Below are 27,956 nucleotides of genomic sequence, written 5' to 3' on the forward strand. Positions count from 1 at the left end.
TTCGATTCGATTATTTTCAATTCAAATAGATTCGATTCTTTTCGATTTGATTCTTTTTGATTTGATTCGATTATTTTGATTAGATCGAGTCTTTTCGATTCGATTCGATTATTTTCGATTAGAATATTTTCTATTCTATTCTATTCGATTCAATTCTATTCCATTACTTTCTATTCAATTCGTTTTGACTCTTTTTGATTCGATTATATCCCATTCGATCATTTATTTTCGATTCAATTCGAGTCGATTCGATTATTTTCGTTTTGATTCGATTCGATCAATTATTTTCGTTTCAATTCGATTCGATTCGATTATTTTTGATTCGATTCGATTGGATTATATTTGATTATATTTGATTCGATTAGATTTGATTCGATTCGATTATTTTCAATTCAATTCGATTCGATTTGATGCAAATCGATTATTTTCGATTTGATTAGTTTCGATTCTATTCGATTAGATTATTTTCGACTCGATTTGCGATTCGATTATTTTCGATTCGATTCGATTCGATAATTTTCGATTCTATTCCGTTCGATTCATATATTTTCGATTCGATTCAATTCGATTCTATTATTTTTTATTCAAATCGAATCGTTTCTTTTCGATTCCATTATTTTCGATTCGATTCAATTATTTCCGATTTGATTCGATAATTCTGGATTTGATTCGATTTGATTATTTTCGATTTGAGTCGATTATTTTCGATTCGATTCGATTCATTTAAATTATTTTCTATTCGATTCGATTCGACTTGATTCTATTAGATTATTTTAAATTCGATTTGATTCGATTACTTTCGATTCAATTCATGTATTTTCGATTCGGTTAGATTTGATTCGATTATTTTCAATTCGATCGATTATTTTTGATTCCATTCGATTCGTTTCAATTCAATTCGTTTCGATTCGATTCGATTATTTTTAATTCGATTCCATTCGATGATTTTCGATTCGATTCAATTCGTTTCAATTATTTTCGATTAGATTCGATTTGATTCGATTATTTTCATTTCAATTCAATTCGATTATTTTCGATTCAATTTGATTCGATCCGATTCAATTATTTTCTATTTGATTTGATTCTTTTCGATTCAATTCGATCCTTTTCTATTTGAATCGATTCGCTTCTTTTCGATTCCATTAATTTCGATTCCATTCGTTTATTTCGATTCGATTCTATTCGATTCGTTTCGATTCTATTCAATTCCATTTGATTATTTTCGATTCCATTCTATTCAATTTGATTCGATTATTTTCGATTCAATTCGATTTGAATCTTTTCGATTCGATTCGATTCCATTCGATTCAATTCGATTCGATTAGATTCGATTATTTTCGATTCGATTCGATTTGATTTGATTCAATTCAATTATTTTCGAATCAATTCGATTCATTTCAATTATTTTGGATTCGATTTGATTCAATTCGATTTGATTATTTTCGATTCAATTCGATTCGATTATTTTCGATCGATTTGATTAGATTATTTTCGTTTCTATTTGATAATTTTAAATTCGATTCAGTTCAATTTGATTCAATTCGATTATTTTCAATTCGATTCGTTTTGATTCAATCTTTTCGACTCGATTCGATTCTTTTCGATTCGATTCGATTCTATTCGTTTCCATTATTTCGATTCGATTCGATGTGAATCGATTATTTTTGAATTGAATCATTTCAATTCGATTCCATTCGATTCGAATATTTTCGATTCGATTTGAGTTGAATAATTTTGATTCGATTTGATTATTTTCGATTCGATTCGATTCGATTATTTTCGATTGGATTGGATTGGATTGGATTCGATTATTTTCGATTTGATTCGTTTATTTTCGATTCGATTCGATTCTTTTCGATTTGTTTTGATTATTTTCCATTCAAATCGATTCAATTCTTTTCAATTCGATTATTTTAGATTCGATTCGATTATTTTCGATTCGATTCAATATTTTCGACTCAATTCGATTATTTTCGATTTGATTCGATTCGATGTGAATCGATTACTTTTTATTTGATTCGATTCGATTTATTTTTGCTTCAATTTGTTTCAATTCGATTATTTTCGATTCGATTCGATTTATTTCAATTCGTTTAGATTCGATTCGATTAATTTCAATCCGATTAATTTTGATTCGATTAAATTAGATTATTTTCGATTCGATTCATTTCGATTCGATTCAATTCGATTATTTTCAATTCAATTCGTTTCGATTCAATTATTTTTGTTTTGATTCGTTTCGATTTAATTCGATTATTTTCTATTCGATTCGAGTCGATTCGATTATTTTCAATTTGATTCATTTCGATTCGATTATTTTTGATTCAATTCGTTTCGATTCGATTCAATTATTATCGATTAGATTCGTTTCAATTCGATTATATTTGATTCAATTCGATTCAATTAATTTCGATTTGATTCTTTTTGATCCGATTATTTTCTATTTGATTCGTTTCAATTCTATTCGATTCAACTCGTTTCGATTCAGTTCGATTCATTTAATTTCGATTCGATTTGATTTGAATATTTGAGGTTGATTCGTTCCAATTCGATTCGATTCGATTATTTTCAATTCCATTCGTTTCTATTAGATTCAATTAGATTATTTTCTATTCGATTCGATTATTTTCTATTAGATTCGTTTTGATTCGATTCGATTAGATTATTTTCGATTCAATTCAATTCGATTCCTTTCGATTCGATTCTTTTCGATTCGATTCTTTTCAATACGTCGATTCGATTCTTTTCTATTTGATTCTTTTCGATTCGATTCTATTCTTTTCAATTCAATTCTTTTAGATTCAATTCGATTCTTTTTGATTCGATTCGATTCTTTCGATTCGATTCTTTTCGATTTGATTCTTTTCGATTCGATTCGATTCTTATCGATTGGATTCTTTTCGATTCGATTCGATTCGATTTTTTCAACTCAATTCGATTTTTTCGATTCGATTCAATTCTTTTCGATTCGATTCGATTCTTTTCTCTTCAATTCAATTCGATTCGATTCTTTTCGATTCGATTCGTTTTTTTCGATCGATTCGATTCTTTTCGATCAACCCCTTGATTCGATTAGATTCTTTTCTATTTGATTCGATTCGATTCTTTTTGATTCGATTTGTTTCGATTCTTTTCGATTCGATTTGATTTGATTCTTTTCGGTGGGATTCGATTCCATTCGGTTGGATTCAATTCAAATCGATTTGATTCTTTTCGATCTAGAAGATTCGATTATTTTTGTTTCTATTCGATTGGATTCTTTTCGATTCTCTTCATTTCTTTTCGATTCGATTATATTCGATTCTTTGTGATTCGACTTGATTCTATTCATTTCAATTCTTTTTTTTTTAAATTTTTATTTATTTATGATAGTCACACACAGAGAGAGAGAGAGGCAGAGACACAGGCAGAGGGAGAAGCAGGCTCCATGCACTGGGAGCCCAACGTGGGATTCGATCCCAGGTCTCCAGGATCGCGCCCTGGGCCAAAGGCAGGCGCTAAACCGCTGCGCCACCCAGGGATCCCCATTTCAATTCTTTTTGATTGGATTCTTTTCAATTCGATCCTTTCGATTCGATTCGTTTCGATTGGATTATTTCTGATTCGATTCAATTCGAATCTTTTCGATTCGATTAGATTCTTTTCTATTTGATTCGGTTCGATTCTTTTCGATTCGATTCTATTCTTATTGATTCATTTCTTTTCGATTCAATTGGATTCAATTTTTTCAATTCGATTCGATTCTTTTCGATTCGATTCTACTTGATTCAATTCGATTCTTTTCGATTCGATTCTTTTCTATTCCATTCAATTCTTTTCGATACGTTTCGATTCTTTTCGATTCAATTTGATTCAATTTGATACGATTCTTTTTGATTCGACTTGATTCTTTTCAATTCGATTCGATTCTTTTCAATTTGATTTGATTCAATTATTTTCTATTCAATTCGTTTTGATTCTATTATTTTCGATTCAATTCAATTCGAATCGATTTGATTCTTTCGATTCTCGTCGTTTTGAATCAATTCAAATCGATTAGTTTCTATTTGATTCGATTCGATTATTTTCTATTCGATTCATTTCGATTCGATTATTTTGGATTCTTTTCATTTCGATTCGATTCGATTCTTTTTGTTTCGATTCGAATCGATTTTTTTCTATTCAATTCATTTCGATTCGATTCGATTCGATTATTTTCGATTCGATTCGAATCGAATCGATTCGATTATTTCGATTCTCTTTGTTAAGAATCGATTCGAATCGATTCTTTTCTATTTGATTCGTTTCGATTATTTTTTTAAAAACATTTTATTTATTTATTCATGAGAGACACAGAATGAGAGAGAGAGAGAGAGAGGCAGAGACACAGGCAGAGGGAGAAACAGGCTCCATGGAGGGAGCCTGACAGGAGACTCGATCCTGGGTCTCCAGGATCAGGACATGGGCTGAAAGTGGCGCTAAACCGCTAGGCCACCCGGGCTGCCCAATTCGATTATTTTCTATTCGATTCGTTTCGATTTGATTATTTGAAATTCGATTCGTTTCGATTCGATTCGATTATTTTACCTTCGATTCGATTCGAATCGATTATTTTCGATTTGATTCATTTCCATTCGATTCGATTAGATTATTTTCTTTTTTTTTTTTAGTTTTTTAATTTTTTTAATTTATTTTCTTATTGGTGTTCAATTTACTAACATACAGAATAACACCCAGTGCCCGTCACCCATTCACTCCCACCCCCCGCCCTCCTCCCTTTCCAACACCCCTAGTTCGTTTCCCAGAGTTAGCAGTCTTTACGTTCTGTCTCCCTTTCTGATATTTCCCACACATTTCTTCTCCCTTCCCTTATTTTCCCTTTCACTATTATTTATATTCCCCAAATGAATGAGAACATATAATGTTTGTCCTTCTCCGACTGACTTACTTCACTCAGCATAATACCCTCCAGTTCCATCCACGTTGAAGCAAATGGTGGGTATTTGTCATTTCTAATGGCTGAGTAATATTCCATTGTATACATAAACCACATCTTCTTTATCCATTCATCTTTCGTTGGACACTGAGGCTCCTTCCACAGTTTGGCTATCGTGGCCATTGCTGCTATAAACATCGGGGCAGGTGTCCCGGCGTTTCATTGCATTTGTATCTTTGGGGTAAATCCCAACAGTGCAATTGCTGGGTCGTAGGGCAGGTATATTTTTAACTGTTTGAGGAACGTCCACACAGTTTTCCAGAGTGGCTGCACCAGTTCACAGTCCCACCAACAGTGTAAGAGGGTTCCCTTTTCTCCGCATCCTCTCCAACATTTGTTGTTTCCTGCCTTGTTAATTTTCCCCATTCTCACTGGTGTGAGGTGGTATCTCATTGTAGTTTTCATTTGTATTTCCCTGATGGCAAGTGATGCAGAGCATTTTCTCATATGCATGTTGGCCATGTCTATGTCTTCCTCTGTGAGATTTCTGTTCATGTCTTTTGCCCATTTCATGATTGGATTGTTTGTTTCTTTGGTGTTGAGTTTAATAAGTTCTTTATAGATCTTGGACACTAGCCCTTTATCCGATATGTCATTTGCAAATGTCTTCTCCCATTCTGTAGGTTGTTTTTTAGTTTTGTTGACTGTATCCTTTGCTGTGCAAAAGCTTCTTATCTTGATGAAGTCCCAATAGTTCATTTTTGCTTTTGTTTCTTTTGCCTTCGTGGATGTATCTTGCAAGAAGTTACTATGGCCGAGTTCAAAAAGGGTGTTGCCTGTGTTCTTCTCTAGGATTTTGATGGAATCTTGTCTCACATTTAAATCTTTCATCCATTTTGAGTTTATCTTTGTGTATGGTGAAAGAGAGTGGTCTAGTTTCATTCTTCTGCATGTGGATGTCCAATTTTCCCAGCACCATTTATTGAAAAGACTGTCTTTCTTCCAATGGATAGTCTTTCCTCCTTTATCGAATATTAGTTGACCATAAAGTTCAGGGTCCACTTCTGGATTCTCTATTCTGTTCCACTGATCTATGTGTCTGTTTTTGTGCCAGTACCACACTGTCTTGATGACCACAGCTTTGTAGTACAACCTGAAATCTGGCATTGTGATGCCCCCAGATATGGTTTTCTTTTTTAAAATTCCCCTGGCTATTCGGGGTCTTTCCTGATTCCACACAAATCTTAAAATAATTTGTTCTAACTCTCTGAAGAAAGTCCATGGTATTTTGATAGGGATTGCATTAAACGTGTATATTGCCCTGGGTAACATTGACATTTTCACAATATTAATTCTGCCAATCCATGAGCATGGAATATTTTTCCATCTCTTTGTGTCTTCCTCAATTTCTTTCAGAAGTGTTCTATAGTTTTGAGGGTATAGATCCTTTATATCTTTGGTGAGGTTTATTCCTAGGTATCTTATGCTTTTGGGTGCAATTGTAAATGGGATTGACTCCTTAATTTCTCTTTCTTCAGTCTCATTGTTAGTGTATAGAAATGCCACTGACTTCTGTGCATTGATTTTGTATCCTGCCACGCTACCGAATTGCTGTATGAGTTCTAGCAATCTTGGGGTGGAGACTTTTGGGTTTTCTACGTAGAGTATCATGTCATTGGCGAAGAGGGAGAGTTTGACTTCTTCTTTGCCAATTTGAATGCCTTTAATGTCTTTTTGTTGTCTGATTGCTGAGGCTAGGACTTCCAATACTATGTTGAACAGCAGTGGTGAGAGTGGACATCCCTGTCTTGTTCCTGATCTTAGGGGAAAGGCTCCTAGTGCTTCCCCATTGAGAATGATATTTGCTGTGGGCTTTTCATAGATGGCTTTTAAGATGTCGAGGAATGTTCCCTCTATCCCTACACTCTGAAGAGTTTTGATCAGGAATGGATGCTGTATTTTGTCAAATGCTTTCTCTGCATCCAATGAGAGGATCATATGGTTCTTGGTTTTTCTCTTGCTGATATGATGAATTACATTGATTGTTTTACGGGTGTTGAACCAGCCTTGTGTCCCAGGGATAAATCCTACTTGGTCATGGTGAATAATTTTCTTAATGTACTGTTGGATCCTATTGGCCGGTATCTTGTTGAGAATTTTTGCATCCATGTTCATTAGGGATATTGGTCTGTAATTCTCCTTTTTGGTGGGGTCTTTGTCTGGCTTTGGAATTAAGGTGATGCTGGCCTCATAGAACGAATTTGGAAGTACTCCATCTCTTTCTATCTTTCCAAACAGCTTTAAGAGAATAGGTATGGTTTCTTCTTTAAACGTTTGATAAAATTCCCCTGGGAAGCCATCTGGCCCTGGACTCTTGTGTCTTGGGAGGTTTTTGATGACTGCTTCAATTTCCTCCCTGGTTATTGGCCTGTTCAGGTTTTCTATTTCTTCCTGTTCCAGTTTTGGTAGTGTGGCTTTCCAGGAATGCGTCCATTTCTTCTAGATTGCCTAATTTATTGGCGTACAGCTGTTCATAATATGTTTTTAAAATCGTTTGTATTTCCTTGGTGTTGGTAGTGATCTCTCCTTTCTCATTCATGATTTTATTAATTTGAGTCTTCTCTCTCTTCTTTTTAATAAGGCTGGCTAATGGTTTATCTATCTTATTAATTCTTTCAAAGAACGAACTCCTGGTTCTGTTGATCTGTTCCACAGTTCTTCTGGTCTCGATTTCGTTGAGTTCTGCTCGAATCTTTATTAACTCCCTTCTTCTCTTGGGTGTAGGATCTATTTGCTGTTTTTTCTCTAGCTCCTTTATGTGTAAGGTTAGCTTTTGTATTTGAGTTCTTTCCAGTTTTTGAATGGATGCTTATATTGCGATGTATTTCCCCCTTAGGACTGCTTTTGCTGCATCCCAAAGATTTTGAACGGTTGTATCTTCATTCTCATTAGTTTCCATGAATCTTTTTAATTCTTCCTTAATTTCCTGGTTGACCCTTTTATCTTTTAGCAGGATGGTCCTTAACCTCCATGTGTTTGAGGTCCTTCCAAACTTCTTGTTGTGATTTAGTTCTAATTTCAAGGCATTATGGTCCGAGAATATGCAGGGGACCATCCCAATCTTTTGGTATCGGTTCAGACCCGATTTGTGACCCAATATGTGGTCTATTCTGGAGAAAGTTCCATGTGCGCTTGAGAAGAATGTGTATTCAGTTGAGTTTGGATGTAAAGTTCTGTAGATATCTGTGAAATCCATCTGGTCCAGTGTATCATTTAAAGCTCTCGTTTCTTTGGAGATGTTTTGCTTAGAAGACCTATCGAGTATAGAAAGAGCTAGATGGAAGTCACCAAGTATAAGTGTATTATTATCTAAGTATTTCTTCACTTTGGTTAATAATTGATTTATATATTTGGCAGCTCCCACATTCGGAGCATATATATTGAGGATTGTTAAGTCCTCTTGTTGAATAGATCCTTTAAGTATGATATAGTGTCCCTCTTCATCTCTCACTACAGTCTTTGGGGTAAATTTTAGTTTATCTGATATAAGGATGGCTACCCCTGCTTTCTTTTGAGGACCATTCGAATGGTAAATGGTTCTCCAACCTTTTATTTTCAGGCTGTAGGTGTCCTTCTGTCTAAAGTGAGTCTCTTGTAGACAGCAAATAGATGGGTCCTGCTTTTTTATCCAGTCTGAAACCCTGCGCCTTTTGATGGGGTCATTAAGCCCGTTCACATTCAGAGTTACTATTGAGAGATGAGTTTAGTGTCATCATGATATCTATTCAGTCTTTGTTTTTGTGGACTGTTCCACTGAACTTCTTCTTAAAGGGGAATTTTAAGAGTCCCCCTTAAAATTTCTTGCAGAGCTGGTTTGGAGGTCACATATTCTTTTAGTTGCTGCCTGTCTTGGAAGCTCTTTATCTCTCCTTCCATTTTGAATGAGAGCCTTGCTGGATAAAGTATTCTTGGTTGCATGTTCTTCTCATTTAGGACCCTGAATATATCCTGCCAGCCCTTTCTGGCCTGCCAGGTCTCTGTGGAGAGGTCTGCTGTTACCCTAATACTCCTCCCCATAAAAGTCAGGGATTTCTTGTCTCTTGCTGCTTTAAGGATCTTCTCCTTATCTTTGGAATTTGCAAGCTTCACAATTAAATGTCGAGGTGTTGAACGGTTTTTATTGATTTTAGGGGGGGGATCTCTCTATTTCCTGGATCTGAATGCCTGTTTCCCTTCCCAGATTAGGAAAGTTTTCAGCTAGAATTTGTTCAAATACATATTCTGGCCCTCTGTCCCTTTAGGCGCCCTCGGGAACCCCAATTAAACGTACGTTTTTCTTCCTCAGGCTGTCGTTTATTTCCCTTAATCTATCTTCATGGTCTTTTAATTGTTTGTCTCTTTTTTCCTCAGTTTCCCTCTTTGCTATCAACTTGTCTTCTATGTCACTCACTCGTTCTTCCACCTCGTTAACCCTCGTCGTTAGGACTTCTAGTTTGGATTGCATCTCATTCAATTGATTTTTAATTTCTGCCTGATTAGCTCTAAATTCTACTGTCATGAAGTCTCTTGAGTCCTTTATACTTTTTTCTAGAGCCACCAGTAGCTGTATAATAGTGCTTCTGAATTGGCTTTCTGACATTGAATTGTAATCCAGATTTTGTAACTCTGTGGGAGAGAGGACTGTTTCTGATTCTTTCTTTTGAGGTGAGGTTTTCCTTCTAGTCATTTTGCCCAGTGCAGAGTGGCCAAAAGCAAATTGTATTGGGAAAAAGAGAAAAAGAGAGGAGAGAAAGAAGGAAAGAAAAGAGAAAGAGAAAAAAAAAAGGGAAGAAAAAGAGAAAAAAAACGAAAAAAAAAAAGAAGAAAAAGAGAAAGAAAAAGAAAGGAGAAAAAAGGGGGTGGGGGAAGGAAACAAATCAAAAAGCAAAAAAAAAAAAAATAATAACCACAGGGGAGTATCTTCTGATTCTGTGTTCTTTAAGTCCTTCGGCTTCTCCTGGAAGTTGTCCGTCTAGCTGGTGTTCTGGGGGAGGGGCCTGTTGTGCTGGTTTTCAGGTGTTAGCAGTTGGGGGAGCTGCTGTGCCCCTGCCTGGTGCAGGGCTCAGTGGGGGTTGTTTACCCCGTGAGGCCGCAGGAGGAACAGCCCCAGTGGCGGGGCAGCTCTGGAAACCTGGATTCAGCTCCAGCAGGAACTCCGTCTGCAGGGCCTGGAGGCTCCGGGGCGGGGCCGCTGCTCTGCTCAGCTGGGGCAGGAGCGTCCTTGCAGTCCTGGGCCCTCCCGGCCTCTGCCTGTCCCGGGTGAGGCGGGATCCTGGGCTGTGTCCCGGCGCCCTGTGCTCCGGGGCCTGCGCTGTTGGATTTGCGCTCCCGGGCAGCGCAGCCCCCTCCGCGGAGCCGCCCCCGAGCCCCCCCCGAGCTGCTCCGGGTCCCGCCGTGCGCGCTGCAGCCCTTGGGGAGCTCGGCGCACTCTCCTGGGCGCGCAGTTGCTCTGTTACTGTCCCAGGGAGCCCGAGGGCATCCTCGCCCTCCTGGGTCCTGCTCCAACTCCCCGCGAGCCCCTTTCCGCCCGGGAAGGTCGGTGCAGCTCCTGCTCCTCCGGGACGGGGCTCTCCTGTCCTGGGGACACTCGCCCCGGCCTCAGCCCGGCTCCTCGCGGGGCCCCTCCCCCTTGGAGGCCTTTGTTTCTTTATTTCTTTTTCCCCGTCTTCCTACCTTGATAGATGCGCGAACTCTTCTCCGATTAGATTATTTTCGATACGATTTGGTTCGAATTGATTAGATTATTTCGATTCTCTTCGTTTCGAATTGATTCGATTCGATTTTTTCTATTTGATTCGATTCGATTATTTTCTATTCGATTCGTTTCGATTCGATTATTTTCGATCTGATTCGTTTTGATTCGATTTGATTCGTTTATTTTTGATTCGATTCATTTCGAATAATTTCCATTCGATTCGTTTCGATTCGATTCGATTCGATTAATTTCGATTTGATTCGATTTGACACTGAACCAGATGGATTTAACAGATATTTAGAGAACTTCCCATCCAAGTGCGCATGGTACTTTCTCCAGATTAGACAACATACTGGGTCACAAATCAGGTCTTAAAAGACACCCAAAGATTGGGATAGTCCCCTGCATATTTTCAGACCATAATGCTTTGAAATAAGAACTAAATCACAAGAAGAAGTTTAGAAGGATTTCAAACACATGGAGGTTATGGAACATCCTGCTAAAAGATGAAAGGGCCAAGTAGGAAATTAGAGAAGAATTATAAAGTTTCATGGGCACTAATGAGAATGAATATACAACCGTTCAAAATCCTTGGGATACAGCACAAGCAGTCCTGAGGGAGAAATACATTGCATTATGAGTATCCATCCAAATACTGGAAAGGACTCAAATACAAAAGCAAACCTTGCACCTAAAGGAGCTGGAGAAAAAACAGCAAATAGATCCTACACACAGAAGAAGAAGAGAGTTAATAAAGATTGGAGCAGAACTCAATATAATAGAGACCAGAAGAAGTGTGGAACAGATGAACAAAGCCAGGAGTTGGTTCTTTGAAAGAATTAATAAGATAGATAAATCATTAGTCAGCCTTTTAAAAAAGAAGACATAATAGACTCAAATTAATAAAATCATGAATGAGAAAGGAGAGATAACTACCAACAACAAGGAAATACAAATGATTTTAAAACATATTATGAACAGCTAAACACCAATAAATTAGGCAATCTAGAAGAAATTGACGCATTTCTACAAAGCCACAAACAATCAAAACTGGAACTGGAAGAAATACAAAACCTGAACAGGCCAATAACCAGAAAAGAAATTGAAGCAGTCATCAAAAACCTCCAAAGACACAAAAGTCCAGGGCCAGATGGCTTCCCAGGGGAATTCTATCAAACGTTTAAAGAAGAAACCATTCCTATTCTACTAAATCTGTTCAGAAAGATAGAAAGAGGTGGAGTAATTTCAAATCCGTTCTATGAGGCCAGCATCACCTTAATTCCAAAACCAGACAAAGACCCCACCAAAAAGGAGAATTATAGACCAATATCCCTGATGAACATGCATGCAAAAATTCTCCACAAGATATTAGCCAATAGGGTACTAAAATTCATTAAGAAGATTATTCACCATGAATAATCATGTAGGATTATTCAAGTAGGATAAATCAAGTAGGATTTATCCCCGGGATGCAAGGCTGGTTCAACACTCATAAAATAATCAATGTCATTCATCACATAAGCAATAGAAAAACGAGAACCATATGATCCTCTCAATAGATACAGAGAAAGCATTTGACAAAATGCAGCATCCATTCCTGATCAAAACTCTCCAGAGTGTAGGGATAGAGGGAACATTCCTCAACATCTTAAAAGCCCTCTACAAAAAGACCATAGCAAATATCATTCTCAATGGGGAAACACTGGAAGCCTTTCCCCTAAGATCAGGAACAAGACAGGGATGTCCACTCTCACCACAGCTATTCAACATCGTACCAGAAGTCCTAGCCTCAGCAGTCAGACAACAAAAATAAATAAATGTATTCAAATTGGCAAAGAAGAAATCAAACTCTCTCTCTTTGCCAATGACATGATACTCTGTAGAAAACCCAAAAGACTCCACCCCAAGATTGATAGAACTCATACAGCAATTTGGCCACATGGCAGGATACAAAATCAATGCCCAGAAGTCACTGGCATTTCTATACACTAACAATGAGACTGAGGAAAGGGAAATTAAGGAGTCAATCCATTTACCATTGCATCCAAAAGCATAAGATACCTAGGAATAAACCTAATCAACAAGGTAAAGGATCTATTCCCTAAAAACTACAGAAGACTTCTGAAGGAAATTGAGGAAGACACAGATGGAAAAATATTTCATGCTCATGGATTGGAAGAATTCATTTTGTGAACATATCAATGATACCCAGGGCAATTTACATGTTTAATGCAACACTGATCAAAATATGATGGACTTTCTTCAGAGACTTGGAACAGATTATTTTAAGATTTCTATAGGATCAGAAAAGACCCTGAATAGTCAGGGGAATTAAAAAAAAAAGAAAACCATAGCGGAGGGCATCACAATGCCAGATTTCAGGTTGTACTACAAAGCTATGGTCATCAAGACAGTGTGGTACTGGCACAAAAACAGACACATGGATCAATGGAACCGAATAGAGAATCCAGAAGTGGACCCTCAACTTTATGGTCAACGAATATTCGACAAAGGAGGAAAGACTATCCACTGGAAAAAGTCTCTCCAATAAATGATGCTGGAAAAATTGGACATCCAGATGCAGAAGAATGAGATTAGACCACTCTCCTGTACCATACACAAAGATACCTGAAAATGGATGAAAGATCTTAAGTGAGACAAGATTCCATCAAAGTCCTAGAGGAGAACACAAGCAACACCCTTTTTCAACCTGGCCACAGTATCGTCTTGCAAGATTCATACATGAAAGCAAGAGAAACCAAAGCAAGAATGAACTATTGTGTCTTCATCAAGATAAGAAGCTTTTGCACAGCAAAAGATTCTGTCAACAAAACCCAAGGACAACCTACAGAATGGGAGAAGATATTTGCAAATGACCTATCAGATAAAGGGCTAGTATCCAAGATCTATAAAGAACTTATTCAACTAAACAGCAAAGAAATAAACAATCCAATCATTAAATGGTGAAAAGACATGAACAGAAATCTCACAGAGGAAGACATAGACATGACCAACAAGCACATGAGGAAATGCTCAGCATCACTTGCCATCAGGGAAATACATATCAAAACCACAATGAGATACCACCTCAAACAAATGAGAATGGGGAAAATTAGCAAAGCAGGAAACCACAAATGTTGGAGAGGATGTGGAGAAAGGGGAACAATCCTACACTGCTGGTGGAATGTGAACTGGTGCAGCCACTGTGGATAACTGTGTGGAGGTTCCTCAAAGAGTTAAAAATAGATCTGCCCTATGACCCAGCAATTGCACTGCTTGGGTTTTACCCCAAATATACAGATGCAATGAAATGCTGAGACACCAACACCGATGTTTGTAGCAGCAAAGTCCACAACAGCCAAACAGTTGAAGGAGCCTCAGTGTCCATTGAAAGATGAATGGATAAAGAAGATGTGGTTTATGTATACAATAGAATATTACTCAGCCATTAGAAACAACAAATACCCACCATTTGCTTCGACATGGATTGGACTGTAGGGTATTATGCTGAGGGAAAAAAGTCAATCTGAGATGGGCAATCATTATATGGTCTCAATCATTTGGGGAGTATAAAAAACAGTGAATGGGAATAAAGGGAAAAGGAGAGAAAATGAGTGAAAATATAAGTTGAGGATGACAGAATCTGAGAGACTCCTAACTCTGGGAAAGGAACAATGGGCAGTGGGAAGGGAGGTGTTGGGTCATTGGGGTGACTGGATGACAGGCGCTGAGGGGGGCACGTGAAGGGATGAGACCTGGGTGATATGGTATATGTTGGCAAATTGAACTCTTCTCATTTAGGACCCTGAATATATCCTTCCAGCCCTTTCTGGTCTTCCAGGGCTCTGTGAAGAGATCTGCTGTTAACCTAATACTTCTCCCCATAAGTGTTATCACTTGTCTCTTAGTGTTTTGAGGATCTTCTCTTTATCTTTGGAATTTGCAAGTTTCACCATGAAATGTCGGGGTGTTGAACGGCTTCTATTGATTTTTGTGGGGGGGGGATCTCTCTATCTCGAGGATGTGGATGCCTGTTTCCTTCCCCAAGTTAGGGAAGTTCTCAGCTAAGATTTGTTCAAATACACTTTCTGGTCCTCTGTTCCTTTCAGCAGCCTCTGGAACCCCCTTTCAACGTAGATTTTTCCTTCTGAGGCTGTCATTTATTTCCCTTAACCTTTCTTCATGGTCTTTTTATTTCTCTTTTTTCCTCAGCATCCTTCCTTGCCATCAACATGTCTTCTATGTCACTCATCATTCTTCTACCTCATTAACCTCATCGTTAGGACCTCCAGTGTGGATTGCATCTCATTTAATTGATTTTAATTTTGGCTTGATTAGATCGAAATTCTGCAGTCATGAGTCTCTTGAATCTTTCATTCTTTTTTCCAGAGCCATCAGTAGCTTTATAATTGTGCTTCTGTATTGGCATTCTGACATCGAATTGTCACCCAAATTCTGTAACTCTGTGGGAGAGAGGACTGTTAGTGATTGTTTCTTTTGTGGTGACTTCTTCCTTCTAGTCATTTTGCTCAGTGCAGAGTGGCTAAAAACAAGTCGTACTGGAAAAAGGAAGGAAATAAAGAAAAAAGGGGGGAAACAAAAAACAAAAACAAACAAATCAACAAAAAAACAAGAAAATTTTCAAAGCTTAAAAAAATATAACAAGGAGGGGTCTCCTCTGATTCTATATACTGTAAGTCCCTCAACTTCCCCCTGGAGCTTTCCAGCGCTGCTTGGTTAAGAATTTGCTCTTCCCCTTTCCTTCCAGCTGGTCTTGTGAGGGAGGGTCCTGCTCTGCTGATAGTCAGGTGTGAGCACCAGGGGAGCTGCCCCACCCCCTGCTGGGGGCTCGGCTCCCTGGGAGCTGTTTATCCTGTGAGGCCCATGTTCCCTGGCCGTCCCACTCCGACCCAGGCGCAAGGTGACTTGGGAGGAACAACAACACTGGCAGCGGCCAGCTCTCCAATCCGAAAGTCAGCTCCCACATTAAGTCCTGCAGTTCCCAGTCCGCAAGAGCCTGGCAGCACTGGGTGTTGGTGGCACTGACCTGCACAGCTCAGGTGTGCCCGGTGGCAGGAGCGTCCTCGCTGTCCTGTGTCCTCCCGCCCCTGATTGCCCAAGGGGATCGCCAGATCCTGGGCTTTGTCACCCGGGGCCCTGGGCTCCCGGGCCTGCGCTGCTGAAATCACTCTCCCTTCCTGCGGGCCACGCATTCCCCTCCTTGCCGAGCTGCTGCCAGAGCCACCACCTGAGCTGCTCCCGGGATCCGATGGGTGTGCGCTCCAGACCTTTTCAGAGCTCCGCCCATGGTGTGTGGCGCTCTCTCCCCACTTCCTCTGTTAGTGACCCCGGGACCCTGGGGGCTCCACTGCCCCTCCTGGGATCCTGCCCGAGTTCCCTGTGAGCGCCTTTCCATCTGGAAATGGTAAAGTTCCTGATTCTCCCGGTCTGGGCTTTCCTGTCCTGGAGTGTCTACTGCCTGGCCTTAGCGCGGCTCTTCGTGGGGGTTCTCCCCTCCCACTCTGGAGCCTTGTTATTTATTTTTTCGTCTTCCTATCTTGATAGAAGCGCAAACTCTTCTCACTGTAACCTTCCAGCTGTTCTCTCTTTAAATCCCAGGCCGAATTCGTAGGTTTTCAGGATGATTTGAAAGTCATCTAAGTAAGTTGTTGGGGATAGGGGATTTCGGAATCCTACTCTTCTGCCATCTTGCTGACAGTCTTGGCTCTTATTATCTTGATTTCCTATTTTCCCATTCTATTTACACAAATATGTTATTTTATCTTATTTCTATTTTACTTGTTAAAAATTTGAATTCAATTTGCCAGCATATAATAAACCATTAGTTTCAGATGTAGCGATCCATAAATTATCATTTGTGTGTAACACCCAGTGCTCATCACACCAGTGCCCTCCTTGATGCCCCTTACCCAGGTCCTGATCCCCCATCCACTTCCCCTCTAGCGACCCTCAGTTTATTTCACAGAGTTAAGAATCTGTCATGGTTTTTCTCTCTCTCTGATGACTTCCCATTCAGTTTTCCCTCCCTTCCCCTATGATTCTATGCAATGTTTCTTATGTTTCACATATGAATCAAACCATATGATAATTGTCTTTCACTGACTGACTTATTTCACTCTCTGACTAATACCCTCCAGTTCCATCCATGTCGATAGAAGTGGTAAAGATTCGTCCTTTCTAAAGGCTCGGTAATATCCCATTGTAACTATAGCCCACATCTTCTTTATCCATTCATCTGGCGATGGATATGTGGACTCGTTCCACATTTTGACCATTGTGGACACTGCTGCTGTGAACATTGGGGTGCAGGTGACCCTTCTTTTCACTACCTCTGTATCTTTGTGGTAAATACGCGGTAGCACATTTGCTAGGTCATAGGGTAGCTCTGTTTTTAAGTTCTTGAGGATCCTGCTCCCTTTTCCAGAGTGGCTGCTCCACTTTGCATTCTCACCAACAGTGCAAGACGGTACCCTTTTCTCCACAACCTGGCCAAAGTTTGTTGTTTTTCTGTCTTGTTCATTTTAGCCTTTCTGCCAGATGTGAGGTGGTATCTCATTGTGAGTTTTGTTTTGTTTTGTAATTTCCTGATAATGAGTGATGTGGAGCATTTTTTTCATGTGTGTCTGTTGGCCACGTGTTGTCTTCTTTGGAGAAATGTCTGTTCATCTCTTCTGCCCATTTCTTCACTGGATTACTGGTTTTGGGTCTTGAGTTCCATAAGTGTTTTACAGATCTTGGATATTAGCCTTTTATCTCCTATGTCATTTGCAAATGCCTTCTCCCATTTTGTAGGTTGCTTCTTAGTTTTATGGACTGTTTCCTTTGCTTTTTATCTTGATGAAGTCCCAATAGTTCAGTTTTGCTTTTGTTTCCCTTGCCTTTACAGACATGTCTTGCATAAGTTGCTATGGCCAAGGTCAAAGAGGTTGTTGCCTGTGTTTTCCTCTAGGATTGTGATGGATTGCTATTTCACCTTTAGGTCTTTCATCCATTTTGAGTTTATCTTTGTGTGTGGTGTAAGAGAATGGTCCAGTTGCATTCTTCTGCATGTGGCTGTCCAATTTGTTGAAGAGACCATCCTTTTTCCAGCGGATATTCTTTTCTGCTTTGTCGAAGATTAGTTGACCATAGAGTTGAGGGTCCATTTCTGGGTTCCCTCTTCCATTCCTTGATCAATGTGTCTGTTTTTGTGCCAGTACAATAACATTTTGATGATGACAGCTTTGTCTATGACATGCAGAAAAAACCTTAGACAAAATACAGCCTGAAGTCCAGACATTGTGATATAAACTGCTTTTGATTTCTTTTTGAACATTCCTATGGCAAATTGGGGTCTCCTCTGGTTCCATGCAAAACTTAGAAATATTTGTTTCTGAACTGTGAAAAATGTCAAGGGTATTTTGATAGGGACTACTTCAAAAGTGTACATTGTCCTGGGTTGCATGGACATTTTCACAATATTGATACTTCAAATCCATGAATATGGAATGTTAATGAATCTCTTTGCTCTTCCACAATTTCTTTTTAGGTGTTCTATAGTTTTTAGTTACAGATCCTTTACCTCTTTCATTACGTTAATTCCTAGGTATTTTATGGTTTCCGGTGCAATTGTAAATAGGATCAGCCCTTAATTTCTCTTTCGTCTATATCATTTTTGTGTCTAGAAATAAAGCAGATTTCTCTACATTGATTTTTTTATCCTGCCACACTGCTGAAATACAATATGAGTCCTAGCAAAGTTGCAAACTCTTGTGTTTTCCAAATAAAGTATCATGTCATCTGAGGAAAGTGAGATGTTGACTTCTTCCTTGCCAGTTTGAATGCCTTTATAATTGTTCGCATTTATTTGGAGTTGGTTGTGATCTGCCAATTTCATTTATGATTTTATTTGTTGGGATTCTTTATCTTTTCTTTGAGAAGTCCTTTGAGAGCTTTCTCAATCTCATGAATTCTTCCTAAGTAGAGGCCAGCTTGCCCTAGTGCTGAGATATGCTGTGAGTCTAGGGGTCCAATGGCACATGGTGAGCCTGCTATCCAGGGGCCTGCTTGGCCTAGCCATGTCTGGGTTGTGTAACCACAAGTCCAAAATCACAAGGTGAGCCCACTTACCAGTGGCCTAAGTGAGTAAAGCTGAGCTGTGATGTTGGTCTCCAGGTCCAAGCAACATGCTGATCCCACTGTGCAGGTGCCTCATTTCCCCAATGATGAGCTGGGATGCAGGGCTCATTATTTGGAGGCATTCTGCAAACCCAGTGTTCCCTGGACCCCCTTGCCTTCTTCTGGGCTCAGCTGGAGACTGGTGGTATGAGGGTTCCTGGTCCCTTCAGTGTTTGGGTGACCCACATGCCCTGGGGCACCTGGGATCAGCAGGTTCCCAATCTGAGGGCTCCTGGTAGGTGCTCTGTTCTGGGGACTGCATTTCTCCATGCCCTGCTGTGTTCGAGGATTTGTCCTTTGCAGGCTCCTGGTCAGCCAGGGATCTGGACGATCCGTTTCTCCACTACTGAGCTGGGGCAGGCAGCTCGTGGTCTGAGGGCCCGTGTTCCAATGACCCCCACCGTGTCCAGTGATGTGGTGACTCCTTGTCCCAGGACTTACTTGTTTCATAATACCCCTCTCTGCCAGGTGCATGGAGGCACTTCAGACATTGTACACATGGGAGTGGACTGGAAGATTAGGGCATTCATGAGCCCTGTGCTGATCTGGGTGGGTTGGAGAGCTCAAGAGAAGCAGTTAGTGCCCTGGGCTCCTCAGGACATAGACTCACAGCTTTCCGGTGCTGATCCCGGTGTTGTCCCCAGAGGTGTGGGAGGGGCTTTTCTCATCTGCCTGAGTATCCATGGTACCGATTCCCAGTGTCCCACTCCCACAGGCCACATGGGAATATGTCCGTGAGCAGCCAGGACAAACTCACAGTGGGAAAAGGGAACAGGAGTGGCCTGCAGTGGGTTCGAGGACTCTCAGGACCACAGAGGGGGATGAAGGGAGGTGCAAACATGCAGGTGGAACCCAAAGTTTTGACAAGAGGCCTGGGGCAGGTGATGGGACAGGGGGCTTGCCATGGGCAGGGCCAGAAAACAGGGAAGCAAACTAGAGGGAGAGCAGGGAGATCTGTGGATGAAGTACCATCTCTGTCATCATGGGGGCCTGTGTGATTGCCATGCTTTTATATCAGCCCAGGTGCATCAGAGTGCCCTTCTGTATGTCACCACCATGCCGCAGCCAATCAGGCAGGCTCTCAGTGTGTCCTGATTTAGGTGGCCAATCACCATGCAGCTTAGGTGGCCAATGTCAGATGGCTTTCTCAGTGACTCTCCTGATATCGTTGCCTAGAAACCACGTTAAAACGGAAAACAGAGGAGGTGGGGGCAAGATGGTGGAAGAGTAGGGTCCCCAAGTCACCTATCCTTACCCAATTACCTACATAACAACTATATCATCTTGAAAACCTAGGAATTTGGCCTGAGAATTAAGTAGAGAACAGCTGTAATGCTACAGTGAGAGAAGAGTTCACGCTTCTATGAAATACAACTTCTTTTTGGCCACTCTGCACTGAGTAAAATGACTAGAAGGAAAAACTCTCCTCAAAAGAAAGAATCAGAAATAGCCCTCTCTCCCAAAGACTTACAAAATTTGTATTACAACTCAGTGTTAGAAAGCCGAATCACAAGCATAATTATAAAGCTACTGGTGGATCTAGAAAAAACCCTAAAGGATTCAAGACACTTCATGACTGCAGAATTTAGATCTAATCAGGCCAAAATTAAAAATCAATTAAATGAGATGCAATCCAAACTAGAGGTCAGAACGATGAGAGTTAACGTGGTAGAATGAGTGAGTGACATAGAAGACAAGTTGATGTCAAGGAGGGAAACTGAGGAAACAAAGAGAAGAGAAAAATGACTAAAAGATCATGAGGATAGGCTAATGGAAATAAATGACAACCTCCGAAGGAAAATCTACATTTATCTGGGGTCCCGAGGGTGCCGAAGGGACACAGGCCCAGAATATGTATTTGAACAAATCAGAGCTGAAAACTTCCCTAATTTGTGGCAGGAAACAGGCATTCAGATCAGGAAATGGATAGATCCCCCCATGAAATCAATAAAAACCACTCTACACCTGGACATTTAATAGTGAAACTTGCAAATTCCAAAGATAAAGAGAAAATCCTTAAAGAAGCAAGAGAAAAGTAATCTCTAAATTTTATGGGGAGAAGGATTAGCATAACAGCAGACCCTTCCACAGATACCTGGCAGGCCAGAGAGGGCTGGCAGGATATAGTCAGGGTCTTAAATGAGAAGAACATGCAGCCAAGAATACTTTATCCAGCAAGGCTCTCATTCATAATAGAAGGAGAGATAAAGAGTTTCCAAGATAGGCAGAAACTGAAAGGATATGTGATCATGAAGCCAGCTCTGCAAGAAATACTAAGGGGGAATCTGTAATAGAGGAAGTCCAAGGTAACAATCCACAAAAACAGGGACGGAATAGGTATCATGATGACACTGAATACATATCTTTCAATAGGAACTTTGGATATGAATGGGTTTAGTGACCCCAGCAAAAGGTGCAGCTGCCGATTCAGACCGGATAAAAGAGCAAAACCCATCTCTTTGCTGTGTACAAGAGACTCATTTTAGACATTCCCACCAACAGTTCAGGAGGTTTCACCTTTCTCCACATCCTCTCCAACATTTGTGATTTCCTGCCTTGTTAATTTTCCCCATTCTCACATGTGTGAGGTGGTATCTCATTGTGGTTTTGATTTGTATTTCCCTCATGGCCAGGGATGCAGAGCATTTTCTCATGTGCTTGTTGGCCATGTCTATGTCTTCCTCTGTGACATTTCTGTTCATGTCTTTTGCACATTTCCTGTTTGGATCATTTGTTTCTTTGCTGCTGAGTTTAATAAGTTCTTTATAGATCTTGGATACTAGCCCTTTATCTGATACGTCATTTGCAAATGTCTTCTCCCATTCTGTAGGTTGTCTTTTAGTTTTGTTGACTGTATCCTTTGCTGTGCAAAAGCTTCTTATCTTGATGAAGTCGCAAAAGTTCATTTTTGCTTTTGTTTCTTTTGCCTTCATGGATGTATCTTGTAAGAAGTTACTCTGGCCGATTTCTAAAAGGGTGTTGCCTGTGTTCTCCTCTAGGATTTGATGGAATCTTGTCTCACATTTAGATTTTTCATCCATTTTGAGTTTATCTTTGTGTATGGTGCAAGAGAGTGGTCTAGTTTCATTCTTCTGCATGTGGATGTGTAATTTCCCCAGCTCCATTTATTGAAGATACTTTCTTCCAGTGGATAGTCTTTCCTCCTTTATCGAATATTAGTTGTCCATAAAGATGAGGGTCCACTTCTGGATTCTCAATTCTTTCCATTGATCTATGTGTCTGTTTTTTTGCCCCCCCCATCTTTTTTTCTTTTATTCTATTCTTTTTTCCTTCTTTTCTTTTTTTTAAATTCTTTTTTCTTTTTGTTTTTCTTTTCTTCTTTCTCTTCTCTATTTTTCTCCTTTTCCCAATACAACTAGTTTTTGGCCATTTTGCACTGAGTAAAATGACTAGAAGGAAAAACTAACCTCAAAAACAGAATCAGAAACAGGTCTCTCTCACACAGATTTACAAAATTTGAATTACAATTCAATGTCAGAAATCCAATTCAGAAGCACAATTATAAAGCTCTTGAAAAATGCATGAAGGATTCAAGAGACTTCATGACTACAGAACTTAGATCTAATCAGGCCAAAATTAAAAATCAATTAAACGAGTGAGTGACATAGAAGACAAGTTGATGAGAAGGAGGGAAACTGAGGAAAAAAGAGAAAATGAAAAAAGATCATGAGGATAGGTTAAGGGAAAAAATAACAGCCTCAGAAACAAAAATCTACATTTACCTGGTGTTACCGAGGGTACCAAAAGGGACAGAGGGCTAGAATATGTATTTGAAGAAATCATAGCTGAAAACTTTCCTAAATTGGGGAGGGAAACAGGCATTCAGATACAGGAAATAGATTTTTCCCACCCAATATCAATGATCTATATTCTGCAGGCATGAAGTCTCTTGAATCCTTCATACTTTTTTCCAAAGCCACCAGTAGCATTATTTTTCTGCTTCTGCATCGGCGTTCTGATATCGAAGTTTTACCCAATTTCTGTAATTCTGTGGGAGAGAGGACTATTTCTGATTTTTTCTTTGGAGTGAGTTTTTCCTTCAAGGGACTTTGCTCAGTGCATGGTGGCTAAAAACAAGTTGTACTGGGAAAGGAAGGAAAAAAAGAAACATTTCAAAATTTAAAAAAAAAATAACAAGGAGGTGTAGCCTCTGATTCTATATAGTTTAAGTCCCTCGAATTCCCCTGGAGCTTTCCAGTGCTGCTTTGTCAAGAACTTGCTCTTCCTGTTTCCTTCCAGGTGATCTTCTGGGGGAGGGGCCTTCTTTTCTGATTGTCAGGTGTGTGCCCCGAGGGAGCTGCCCCGGCCCCTGCCAGGGGCATGGCTACCTGGGAGCTGTTTATCCTGTGAGACCCATGCTCCCTGGTGGCCCCGCTCCATCCCAGGCACAATGTGACATAAGGGAGGAACAATAACACTGGCGGTGGCCAGCTCTTCAGCCCTAGAGTCAGCTCCCGCAGTAACTCCTGCAGACCCCAGTCCGTGGGAGCCTGGATGCTGCGGGCATGGGGGGCACTGACCTGCACAGCTCGGGGGTGCCCCGCGGCAGGAGTGTCCTCGCGGTCCTGTGTCCTCCCGGCCCCCACATGTCCCAAGGGGATCGCCGGATCCTTGCTGTGTCCCCCAGCACCCTGGGGTCCGGGGCCTGTGCCTCTGGAATTGCTCTCCCAGGGCCATGCATTCCCCTCCTAGCCGAGCCGCTGCCAGAGCCGCCACCTCCGCTGTTCCGGGGCCCACTGGGTACGCGCTCCAGCCGTTGCTGGAGCTCCGTCCATGGTCTGTGGCGGCTCTCCCCATTTCCTATGTTAGTGACCCCGGGAACCTGGGGGCTCCACTGCCCATCCTGGGATCCTGCCTGAGTTCCCTGTGAGTGCCTTTCCATCCAGGAATGTTGGTCAAGTTCCTGATTCTCCCGGTCTGGGCTTTCCCGTCCTGGAGTCTCTCCTGCCTGGCCTTAGCCTGGCTCCTTGTGGAGGCTCTCTCCCATTGGAGTGTACTCATTTATTTTTCCGTGTTTCTACCTTGATAGAAGCGCAAACGCTTCTCACTTTAGCCTTCCAGGTATTCTCTCTTTAAATCAGAGGACGAATTCATCGGGTTTCAGGATGATTTGAAAGTTATCTAGGTAAGTTGATGAGGACAGGTGATTTCGGGATCCTACACTTCCCCCATCTTGTCGACAGCCATGTCTCTCATTATTTTGACTTCCTATTTTCCCATTGAATTTACACACATATTTTATTTTATCTTACTTTCATTTTACTCTTTAAAAATTTGAACTCAATCACCCATTAGAAATGACAAATACCCATCGTTTGCTTTGACGTGGTTGTAACTGGAGGGTATTATGCCGAGTGAAATAAGTCAATCGGAGAAGGACAAATATTATATGGTCTCCTTCATTTGGGGACTATAAAACATAGTGAAAGGAAATAAAGCGGAAATGAGATAAAATCAGTCTGAAAAATCAGAAAGGGAAACAGAATGAGAGACTCCAAACTCTGGGAAATGAACTAGAGGTGGTAGAAAGGGAGGTGGGCATGGCTTGGGGGTCACTGGGTGACAGGCACTGAGAAGGGCACTTGAAGGGATGAGCACTGGGTGTTATTCTATATGTTGGCAAATTGAACACCAATAAAAAATAAATTTAAGAAAAATTAAAAATAAAAGATTCAGCTGTAGTGCTATCTAGGTGGCAATTCCTTGCAGGGTAGGACAAGGTTCCCCAGAGGGCTATATATCTTCTAAATCAGCTTCTAATGTATGATGCTGTTTCTCACATAGCTCACATTTACAGGTGCAGGAATCAAGGACTGGAACTGGGAGTTGTACTACTCACTATAACCCGTCATGATCTACTTGCAAAATGTTTCTTTCTTTCCCACGATTTATTATTCTGCTGGCCTAGAGGTCTCAGGTTCAAAGAGAGACACAAAAACAATCCCACTGATCTGGAAATTGAAACTGGTGCCTGGCCACTTTGAGCTCTTCAGGCCCCTGAATCAATAGGCAAGGAAGGAAGTTACTATGCTGGCTGGGTGATTAATCCCAAATACCCGGTAGAAATTGGATGAACTCCATAATGGAGGTTAAGAAGAGCATGTGTGAAAATCAGAGGATCAGTAAAGACATCTTTTAATATTACCTTCATGTTTTCATTTTCATTTCCTTCCATGTATTTTTTAATTTACACTTTAATTTCTGATTAACCCATTCATTATAAGCAGTAGGATATTCTTTAACCCCCATGTATTAGTGGTATTTCCAGTTTTTTTCTTGTGGTTGACCTTAAGTTTCATGGCATTGTGGTTGGAAACTATGCATGGTATAGTCTTCATCTTTTTGTACTTGTTCAGGTCTGATTTGTGACCTGGTATGTGATCTATTCTGGAGAATGTTTCATATGCACTCAAAAAGACTGTCTTCTGCTGCTTTAGGATGAAATGTTCTGAATATATTTGTTAAGTACAAAAAAAAAGAAAAAAGAAGAGAATAGAAACGACAAAGAGATACTACTTGCTTCAATGTGGATGGAACTGGAGGGTATAATGCTGAGGGAAAATAGTCAATCAGAGATAGGCAATCATTATATGGTCTCATTCATTTGGCATAATAAAAAATAGTGAAAGGGAATAAAGGGAAACGGAGAGAAAATGAGTGAAAATATCAGTTGATGATGACAGAATATGAGAGACTCCTAACTCTGAGCAATGAAAAAGGGGTACTGGTAAGGGAGTTTCCTGGATGGTTGGGGTGACTGGATGACATGCGCTGAGGGGGGCACTTGACGTGATGACCATGGGAGATATGCTATATGTTGGCAATTCATTTAGGACCCTGAATATATCATGCCAGCCCTTTCTGGCCACCCAGGTCGCTGGGGAGAGGTCTGCTGTTAACCTACTACTTCTCCTCATAAAGTTTAGGGATCCTTTGTATCTTGTTGCTTTGAGGATCTTCTCTATCTTTGGAATTTGGAAGTTTCGTGATGAAATATCAGGGTGTTGAATGGTTTTTATTGCTTTTAGGGGAGGATCACTCCAGCTCCAGGATCTTCATGCCTGATTCCTTCCTCAAGTTAGGGAAGTTCTCTGCTATGATTTGTTCTCATACACTTTCTGGTCCTCTGTTCCTTTCGACACCCTCTGGAACCCCCTTTAAATGTAGATTTTTCCTTCTTAAGCTGTCATTTACATCCCTTAACCTTTCCTCATGGTCTTTTGTTTTTCTCTCTTTTCCTCTGCTTCCTTCCTTGCCATCAACCTGTCTTCTATGTTACTCACTCGTTCTTCCACCTCATCAACCCTGGTCTGTAGGACCTCTAGTTTGGATTTTTAAGTGATTTAAATGATTTTTAATTTCGGCCTGATTAGATCTAAATTTTGCAGTCATGAAGTCTCTTGAGTCCTTTATGCTTTTTTCTAGAGCCACCAGTAGCTTTATAATAGTGCTTCTGAATGGGCTTTCTGACATTGAATTGTAATCCAAATTTTGTAACTCTGTGGGAGCGAGGACTGTTTCTGGTTCTTTCTTTTGAGGTAAGGTTTTCCTTCTAGTCATTTTGCTCAGTGCAGAGTTGCCAAAAACAATTTCTATTGGGGAAAGGAGAAAAAGAGAGAAGAGAAGGAAGGAAAGAAAAAAAACTTAAAAAAGAAGAGAAAAAAGAGAAAAAAGTAAAAAAAGAGAAGAAAAGAGAAAAACAAAAATATGGGGGGGAGGAACAAACAGAAATCAAAAAACAAAAAACAAAAAAAAAATAAGGGGAGTACACTCTGATTCTGTATACAGTAAATTCCTCGACTTCCACTGGAACTTTCCAGCACTGGTTGATCAATAATTTTTTTTTTCCTGTCTGTCTAGCTGGTCTTCTGGGGTAGGGGCTTGCTGTTCTGATTTTCAGGTGTTAGCACTTTGGGGAGCTGCTCAGCCCCCTGCCTGGTTCAGGGCTCAGTGAAAGATGTTTAACCTGTTTATACAGTGAGGGCACTATGAGGCTTATTGGGGTTTTTTTATCCTGTGAGGCCCCAGTAGGAACAACAACAGTGGCGGCGGCCAGCTCTAGAGCCCTGGAATCAGCTCCTGCAGTAACTACGGAGCTCTCAGTCTGCAGGGGCCTGGATGCTCTGGGGGAGGGGCCGCTGATCTGCTCAACTTGGGGCAGGAGTGTCCTTGCTGTCCTGTCCCTCCTGGCCTCTGCCTGTCCCCGGGGGAGCGCCGGATCCTGGACTGTGTCCGCAGGCACCCTGTGCTCCCGGCCTGCGCTGTTGGATTCGCGCTCCCAGCTGCGCAGCCCCTTCTGCGTGGAGCCTCTGCTGTAGCCGCATCTGAGCTGCTCCTGGGGGCTGTGGAGACCCCCCGCTGCTCAAGCTGCCTCCGAGCTGCTCCCTTGGACGAGCAGCCCCCTGCCCCAGGTGCCTCCACCTGAGCTGCCTCTGAGTTGTTCACGGGTCCAGCCAGGCACGCTGCAGCCCTTTAGGGAGCTCAGCCGTGGGGTGTGGTGTGCTCTCCCTGGGGCGCAGGTGGTCTGTTAGTGTCCCTGGGAGTCTGAGGTCATCCCTGCCCTCCTGGGATCCTGCTCTAACTCCCTGAGAGCGCCTTCCTGTCCGGGAAGAATGGTGTAACTCCTGCTTCTCCAGGCTGGGCTCTCCTGTCCTGGGGACACTTTTCCAGAGTGGCTGCACCAGTTTGCACTCTCACCAACAATGCAAGAGGGTTCCCCTTTCTCCACATCCTCGCCAACATTTCTTGTTGGTGGCAGACTATGTCCGGAGCAAGGACTTTTGGGACTGCCTCATGAGTACGCATTTCTGGGGCCCTGTAGCCAACTGGGGTCTTCCCATTGCTGCCATCAATGACATGAAAAAGTCTCCAGAGATTATCAGTGGGCGGATGACATTTGCCCTCTGTTGTTACTCCTTGACATTCATGAGATTTGCCTACAAGGTCCAGCCTTGAACCTGGCTTCTGTTTGCATGCCATGCCACAAATGAAGTAGCCCAGCTCATTCAGGGAGGACGCCTTATCAAACATGAGATGAGTAAAAAGGCATCAGCATAACAGTGGAAAATGGGCAACCAGGTGTTTGAAGGGACAGCGTCTGCGCTGCTG

At 41.0% G+C, this 27,956-nt stretch overlaps 1 pseudogene; it reads left to right on the forward strand.

Annotated features, from left to right (window-relative positions):
• The first annotated feature begins 23,523 nt into the window (after nt 1-23,523).
• On the forward strand, nt 23,524-27,953 carry LOC144298897 (mitochondrial pyruvate carrier 1 pseudogene; annotated as a pseudogene).
• The last annotated feature ends 3 nt before the right edge of the window (nt 27,954-27,956 follow it).

Source organism: Canis aureus, chromosome 26 (assembly GCF_053574225.1).
Source record: "Canis aureus isolate CA01 chromosome 26, VMU_Caureus_v.1.0, whole genome shotgun sequence".
Lineage (NCBI taxonomy): Eukaryota > Metazoa > Chordata > Mammalia > Carnivora > Canidae > Canis > Canis aureus.